At 49.6% G+C, this 7,765-nt stretch overlaps 1 long non-coding RNA gene across 1 annotated transcript; it reads left to right on the forward strand.

Moving 5' to 3' along the window:
• Nucleotides 1-2,385: 2,385 nt before the first annotated feature.
• LOC128789865 (uncharacterized) lies at nucleotides 2,386-3,042 on the forward strand. Its single transcript, XR_008431557.1, has 2 exons — nucleotides 2,386-2,650; nucleotides 2,868-3,042. It is a non-coding gene; the product is annotated as an uncharacterized LOC128789865 (long non-coding RNA).
• Nucleotides 3,043-7,765: the final 4,723 nt, after the last annotated feature.

Consider the following 7,765-nt stretch of genomic DNA (forward strand, 5'->3'; position numbering starts at 1 on the left):
CCCGGTCCATCGGCCAGTCGGTGACGGCGCTTGGCATACTCCAGGTGGATTCCCTAAAGCACACAAATGAGAACGGATGCTTAGAGTTGCACCAAAAATTGTGACGTGAGCAAGAACAACTGCTTCTGTCCGCTGCTCACCTGCCACGCTTGACCTTGTCTGCTGCTATCTGCCTCGACTTCCTAAAAATAAAGACAAAGACGAGTGCTGTCACATAGTCACCATTTATGCTTCCCCTGCAAACACAAACAGCGACTGACCTGCTCATGAGAACCCCCTTGACCTGGGATTGGGGGACTCTGCCACAGATTTAATCCATCTGCATCTGAAAGACAGTTACAACTAATGTCAAATGGCTACAGGATAACTTTACAGCACCGATCGTGTCATGTCAATCTACAAATACAATCTGGAGCCCAACTACACCCTGCATTACAAATTTCAAGTCCCCCGAACTTGTCCTATTACAGGCTACGCAGCAGGGTAGAGCAGGTCCAGAACAAAGACGTGCAGACACCCGTGACACAGGACAAGACGTGACAAATGAGGGGACACGACACGGAGAGAGAGCTCTCGGAGAGAAGAACGCCTGCGAGGACCGAGAGATTGCGGAACGAGATGACCTAGGTGAGATTGACGGCAAGCCGGCGTGGGTCAGAGAACCCTGGAGGAACAAGATGCTAACGGAATGATTTCTTCAGAGAATCACAAAGATGAATGCCCAAGGATCTTACGTAAAGAATCTCTAGCTAGCTTGGCATTCTCACAAGTCCTAATCTGCTCTAATGGATCGTTGCGGTGCGCAGCTGTCAACACCGTTCAGAACAAGACTTCAAAAGACATTTGAGAGATGCAATTCAGATGCCTGTCTGACCTCCAGAATCAAGAGTCCTATTGCATTGGTGCCTGTCCAAGGAACGCAGAGATCACAGATGCCATGAGGCCAGGTTTCTGATAGGGCCCTCCAAGAGCTAAGGTAAAAGTCATATGACATGATATACCCAAACACACAGAACGCACAAGAGACACGTGACACAACACACACCAGGATTGCTCTGCCCTGAGCACCTCAGCACTGTGATCAAAAGAAACACTTTCCCTTTAGGTGGCCTAAGGGGACGCTTCTTGGACATCCCCGCCACCAAAGCTGACTGAAAAAGCCCTCCCAGCGCCTCGCTTTCATCCCCTCTATTGTTCGTAGCCCTTGACTTATCTCTAGGACGTCCGGGGATGAGAATCCACATTGGGTGCAAAGGAAGGCTGCCTCGCCTCCTGGGAATTTCCTGCAATCTCCGGGCTGTGGTCCCTTGCTCAGCTACAATCGAGAAAACCAACACTGTGTGATCTTAGCTGCACGATAGACAAAACCCACCAATTCCGCTACTCACCGTTCTCCTAAGAACACCCGGGTGCTCGGGCCGCACGCTTTGGCCGTGCTCAGAGGCTGACGCAGTCATCACAGGGCATGCCTAGGTGAAGAAGAGACAAAGTGATGTGCCATTGCTGAAACCTAAGTGGACCCTGGCTCCTCCTCCCGATCTCCCTAACTCACCGCAAATCCTCAGCCGTTGCCAAAGGCTACCTGGATGTCACCTTGAAACACAAGATTTCAAGGCTTCATCACAGAGTCCTGAAATATTTCCAGACGGCTCACAAGCACAGGAAACCTGGTCCATCAGCCAGATGGTGATGGGGGTTTGGCATACTCCAAGTACACGGCCTAAAACACACAAATGAGAACGGAGGCTTAGAGTTGCACCGGAAATTGACACCTGAGCGAGAACAACTGCTTCTGCAACCTGCTCACCTTGATTGCTGACATCCGGATTTAATGCCTAAATATAAAGACAGAAAACAGTGCTGTAACACACAGTCGCCATTTACACTTCCACTGCAGAGAGAAATGGTGACTGACCCGCCCAGGGAACCCCCTCTCCAGGGATGGGGCGCTCCGCCACGGATTTAATCCGCCCGCATCTGAAAGAAAGTTAAGCTGCAGCATAACTTAACAGCTCCAGACACCTTACGTTAATCTAAGAATACCATCTAGACTCCAACTATACCCTGCATTACAAATTTCAAGTCCCTGGGACTTGTCCTATTACACCAGGCAATGCAGCAGGGCAGAACAGCTTCGGGACAAATAGGTGCTTACACCCGTGACACAGGACAGGACGTGACAAACGAGGGGACGCTAAAGACAAACAACACATTACGTTAATAAGATTGTGACAGAAGGACGATAGAAATCTTACTGGCAAGAAGAATAACGGCAAGGACCGAGAGGATGCCGAAAGAGTTGCCTGATGCTATGGCAACGGTGGATGGCGGAAGCTCTAGGGAGCAAAAGAAAAGACTGACAGAGTGACCTGTTAGTCACAATGATCGAGTTGACCATGAGACAATGCTACATTTAGAATGCTCTCTGTATCCCTACAATCTTAGAAACACCAGGACGTTACAACTCCTGGCTGGAAAGGATGGACGGTGACATTGCTGGGAGCAAGGCCTCAAAAGTCATCTGACTCGATGCTTCTGAACTGGGACTCGGAGACGTGGCCGAGGCCGCCGGGAAAAGAACAAACCGTATCGGCGTCGTGCCGAGAAGCGTGAGCGTTCGAGAACCTAGAGATCGTGGCCGATGCTTGCGGTAAGGCCCTCGAGGGGAAAAGGCAGATACGTGATCCGAGGCACCCCAATGATACGCTACGAAACACGGTACACGACACAACACGACACAGACCGAAACTGTTCTGCACTGCACGCCCTACAGCTGCAGTCAAAAGTAGGGCCTCTCCCTTGAGCTGTCCTAAAAGCCCCTTAGAGGACATCCCTTGACCCTCCGCTCATTTTTAAATCTGTCCCAGGAACTTCCAGTCCGCTACCCGACGATCATCCCATCTCCGGGCCGTGGCCCGTGACTTATCTTTCGGATGACTGGCGACGTGAATCCACGTTGGACCTGAAACCAGTCGGCCTCGGAAGGCCCCGTGATCGCCGGTTATCCTCTTAGTGAGCTACAATAAAGAACACCAAAACCAATGTGTGACTGTAGTGCTATGTGGGCCAAATCCCAGCGAGTCAGCTCCTTGACCTCTCCTAAGTATGCCTAGGTCCTCAAGGCTCCAGCTTCATCCCGAGTCCAAGGCCATAGCTGTTATGACTAGCACCTGGCTTAGAGAGATCCAAAGTTACATGATATTTCTGTGAGTGCTGTAGATGAGCTGGGGTGCCCCAAGACATGTGAATGCCTCTGCCATGCTTGCTAAAAACCTTGGGGGGTCCTCAAATAGACACCATTTCTCACCCTGCTGCCTTCAAACCCCCCCTCCCCCAATAACTCCTAACCAGACATCTACTCACCCTCCCTCTCCTGGTCACAATCCTCAACTTTACTCATCTAAACCCTCAATCTCAAACATCATCTTCAACACAGAGCAGATCCCTCTTGTGATATGATGAAGCTGCTGAAAAAAATCTGAAGCGTCTCACTTGACACAGCCTAAAATTTCAGGAAGTTTCCTGTAAAACTTCCTTGTAAAAAAAAAAAAAAAAATAAATAGAAAAAACAAACCCAGAAATTACAAAAGCACCTAATCACCCCTGAACACGCAACCAAAAATCATGAATGTAAATACTCCCTGTGCTCATTTCTGTATTCTTCGCAGTATGTTCAAAGCCCCTATTGCTTCAGAGGCCGAAAAGCACCTGCTGAAAACAAGCTGAGATAAGCTGAAAGAGCCTCTTCACTGAAATGAGAGGAGACCTCCTACCTCAGTGCATCCCAAAGAGGGAATGAAGCCCCTTCGCAGAGGCTGGGGTTAATATACCCCTGATTGGGCCCGCCTCTCGCTCCCATGATGCCCGGGAAAAGGGAGGAGGGGCAAATCCCACCGGGTATAAAAGCCCTCCCAGGAGCTGCAGCCGTTTGGCTCCTCTGACTTGAATTCAAGGTGAGTAAAGGGCTTGATCCTCAGGGAAATGACAATGCTTTTTTTTTTGTTTTTTTTTTCCCCTTCTATAGCTGCTTTGAGCAAAAGGGCAGAAAACCGGTAAGAAATAAAACTTTATGTTTAGGTAGCACAGCTAAGTAAGTTGGGTAACTTGTTATTAGCTCACCTAATTATTCTTTAGTAACTGCTAAGTAGTATTCCACATGTGACTAAGTAGGGTGGAGAACAATACTGATTATATAAATGGCCCAAGTCTCCTTAGGACCTCTAATTAGGGCTATCTCTATTATATATAAAAATAAGAAAAATAATAGACTCCTGGGCAGCATTAGGGTTAAGTACAGGCCTGGCTTGCCCTTGTCTGAGGTATTCAGTCCCAGGGCACAGATACAAGTGCCCTGAAATGTAGTTTGAAACCATTAAATTGCTGAAAAAGATAGAGCTTCCGTCAGGTGAACCCCTCAAAACAAGGAAATTAGGCGGTTACCTCTTTAGTTACCAGTCTACTGAAACTGATACAATGGCAAATAAATGGCTTCTCTCCTTTAATTTAGTCCCATAAAATATTGGGAAAAGAGGGGTGTTCCTCGCTTTAAATCTCTCTGGCGATGAAACAAAGTAGGTACAGCTGGCTTCCCCCTCAATTTGAGCCTTAGGACAACAAAAAGGGGCAGTGACCCTTAATTCAAACCCGCAAGTAAGCTCTGCCAAGGTTTTCCCCTTCTATTTAAAGTGGAAAATAATGAAAAATGGGAATTGCCTGTTAATTAACACCCCTAACAGCATAAAAGAAGCAGGAATCCTTTCAGCTGAGACCGTTAAAACTGCAAGAGAATGGGATTCCCTCACAATGTGAACACAAAAAATAATGGAAAAGGAAGCTTTCTCCATCAATTTAAACCCCTTACCTCCGAATAACCCCTCGGTTTTCTGGAGGTGCTGCAGAAGGACAGAGGACTCTAGGGAGGGATTGACACGATAAAAGCGGACAGTTGAAAGCTCTCCCCTGGAACCCCGCACGCTGCCCTGCCGGCTCAGGTGCTGCCCCTCGGTAAGAGGGCTTTTCCCTCGGCGTTTTCTCGAATGGACGCGTCCGGCTGCCCCCCGGGCCCTGATGGATGGTTCCTAGAAGGACAGTGGGATAGCCTCGTTAACGCCTCTGGAGTAACAACTCCCTGTGCGGGTGTGCCCGGGTGTGGCGGGTTTGGTGTTGGTTAATTACTAAAACGCTCGCTTCTTGCTGGCAGATAGGAGAAAAGTAAAGTAGATTTAAAACTTAAAAAGGGTATAAAGAAAATTTTAGTAAAAGTAACTAGAAGATAAAAAAAAGATAGTAAGAATTAAAACAAACCATTTAGAACACTTCTCTTCCCCCACAACTTTTTCTTTCCCACTGATAATATAAAGAAACTAAAGGTAAGATTTGTAGACCGTTTATTACTTTTAAAATAGTTTTTTTCCGCTTAGCGAGAGAAAGCTGTGTTGTTAGGGTGATGGAGATTTCTTTACGAGAGGGAAAAAACCGTTTTCTTGTGGTGCTTAATTCCGTTATGAATAACGGTTGTCTGGGGAATTCTGCTATTGTGAATTTTTTTTCATTTTTACGAGCCTTCCCACACCTTGTTGATGGGCTTTGTTGACTTAGGGGGAATTGTTTTAAAGATGAGCTGTTTAAAGGCAAAAGTTTTTATTATTCATCTCTAAAATTACTTTTATCTCTGGTAACAGAAATATTTTTCTTTTTGGAGAAGCACAGCACTAATTTTCCTTCTTTTTCTGTTTAAACTTCTTATGGGATTACAGTTATTTTAACATTTGTTTCTTTTAGCACGGAGGCTTTTCCTTGATATCAATTTGAACACTTTCATCTCTTTATAGTTTCGTGCGTTATAAGGAAAAAAGAGTCCTTTTTTTAATAACTCGTAAGAGGATTTTAGCTCTAAAAACAAGGCATCTCCTCCTCCCTCCCATTCGGGACTTAACTACTTCTTTACTGACTTCGATGCCTTTATGTTGTTCTTTTACGTGCTTGCATTTTGGTTTTTTCTCTTACTCGAGAGACGACTGAAGTATTGAAAGGGTTACCATTACGCCCGAGGCCCACCTGACCCGCCGGTAACTCGCGGCGAGGATCTGCGACTGGGCTGCGTCGGGACTGGCTTCGCGGCAGGCTCTGGTTTTGGGCGCGAGCCGCAAGGGTCTCTGATCTCAGCCACGCTGAGGGGGACGGGCCCTGACGGTAAGCGCTTCACAGCCGCGGCCAGCGCCGCTCCGGCCAGGGCTCCGCAGCCTCCCCCGCCTTCCCGCCCGGCAGCTGCTGGGGCCCGGCCAGACCGAAGCCGATGGGGGAGCCGGCGGACGGCCCGGGGAGGGGAGAAGGGGCCCGGCCCGCAGCGGGACCGCCCGGACCGGCCTGGCTGACATGGGGGGCCGGGGCCCGCCACCTCCTCACCGACCGCAAGGAAAGAGAGAGTTCCCGGGTTTTTTCGTCTTTAACGTGTCTGGTTCACTGAGGCGTGTCCAGCTTCGCGGTGCTTCAACAAGCTTATAGCATCCCATGAACTCTCCCACCTCAGTCAATTCCCAAGTCCTCACCCCTGGCAACGGCAGTAACTAGTCACCGTAGAGTTAGTCCTCCTGAGGAGAAAAACAGACTCCCCTTTGGGCTTCGGCCGCAACTTCCCGCGTGTAACTTCCCCTGGTTTCTCCTTTCCCTGTCCTCTCGCTGGATTGGTATCCCTGGTGGCCACCCCCCTTTCCTTGGAGACCAAACCCCTCTGCCCAGCCCTTAGCTCTGCCCCCTTCCCCTTAAGCTGTCTCCTCCACGTGGTCGGTCTCTTTTTTTACCTCGCTGGGTTCGCTTCAGCCGTGTGTGATATCCTCCGCCAGAATAAAACCCTGTAAAAAGAGCCTTTCTTGCCTTTATCGCTGAGCCACCTGCAGTGAGCGTTGGCTGAGGGTCTGACCGCGTCGCCTGAAGGTTATCTCAATTTGCTTTTCCACGGGAGAGGCTCGTGGGGGACGGATTTTAGGCAGCGGCGACCGCTACTCCGACACCGGCACCTTTGCCGTCAGTTACGCAAAAAGCTTTGTATCGCTTCCCTGAATTTCCTCCCGTTCTAAACCGTGACACCGGGTAACCCTCTAAAAGCAGCCGGTCACACGGGGAACTGCTACGCCGTGGAGTGGGGGATGACGTGAAGAAAGGTCCCGTGGGCAGTTCCCTCCCCTACAAAACCCTTCGTCTACCCTGTGAACGATGAATTTTACTTTCCGAGGAAATTAAGCGTATATCCTCTCTCTGTGCCCGTGGCCAAAACTGGGATTCTGCCTCCAAAACTGCAGACGGTGAACGATTCCTGAGAGACCGCAGCTGCCGACGCTGAGAAATCTCGATGCCCTCGGAGTGTCGCACGCCTCCTGCGAACGGACGATGCGCAGGGAGGGTGAGTTTGGTTTCACGGGGAAAAGGGGCAGAAGATGTGTCCGGGGGCCTGTGGCCCCGAGTGGCCTTCTGCCTCCTCCAAGTCCGAACACGACGGGATTTTTCCCGGAGCGAAGCTGCCTGCGCCAAGGACTCGGGCAGCCCTTGAAGTCTCAAATACCTCCTCTAAACTGATATCAACACACGGGAGTGGCAAGTTTTGTTTCACAGGGCATTCACACCGTGGCCCCGAGTGGGCTGCTGCCTCCTAAAATTCCAAAAGGCGCGGGATGTCTCCCGGACCCAACTTGGTACTGCCTCCAGCTCAGGCTACCCTGGCAGTGCCAAGTACCTCCGACAAATTGACTTCAGGAACCCAGGGTGGTGA

Source organism: Vidua chalybeata, chromosome 6 (assembly GCF_026979565.1).
Source record: "Vidua chalybeata isolate OUT-0048 chromosome 6, bVidCha1 merged haplotype, whole genome shotgun sequence".
Classification (NCBI taxonomy): Eukaryota; Metazoa; Chordata; class Aves; order Passeriformes; family Viduidae; genus Vidua; species Vidua chalybeata.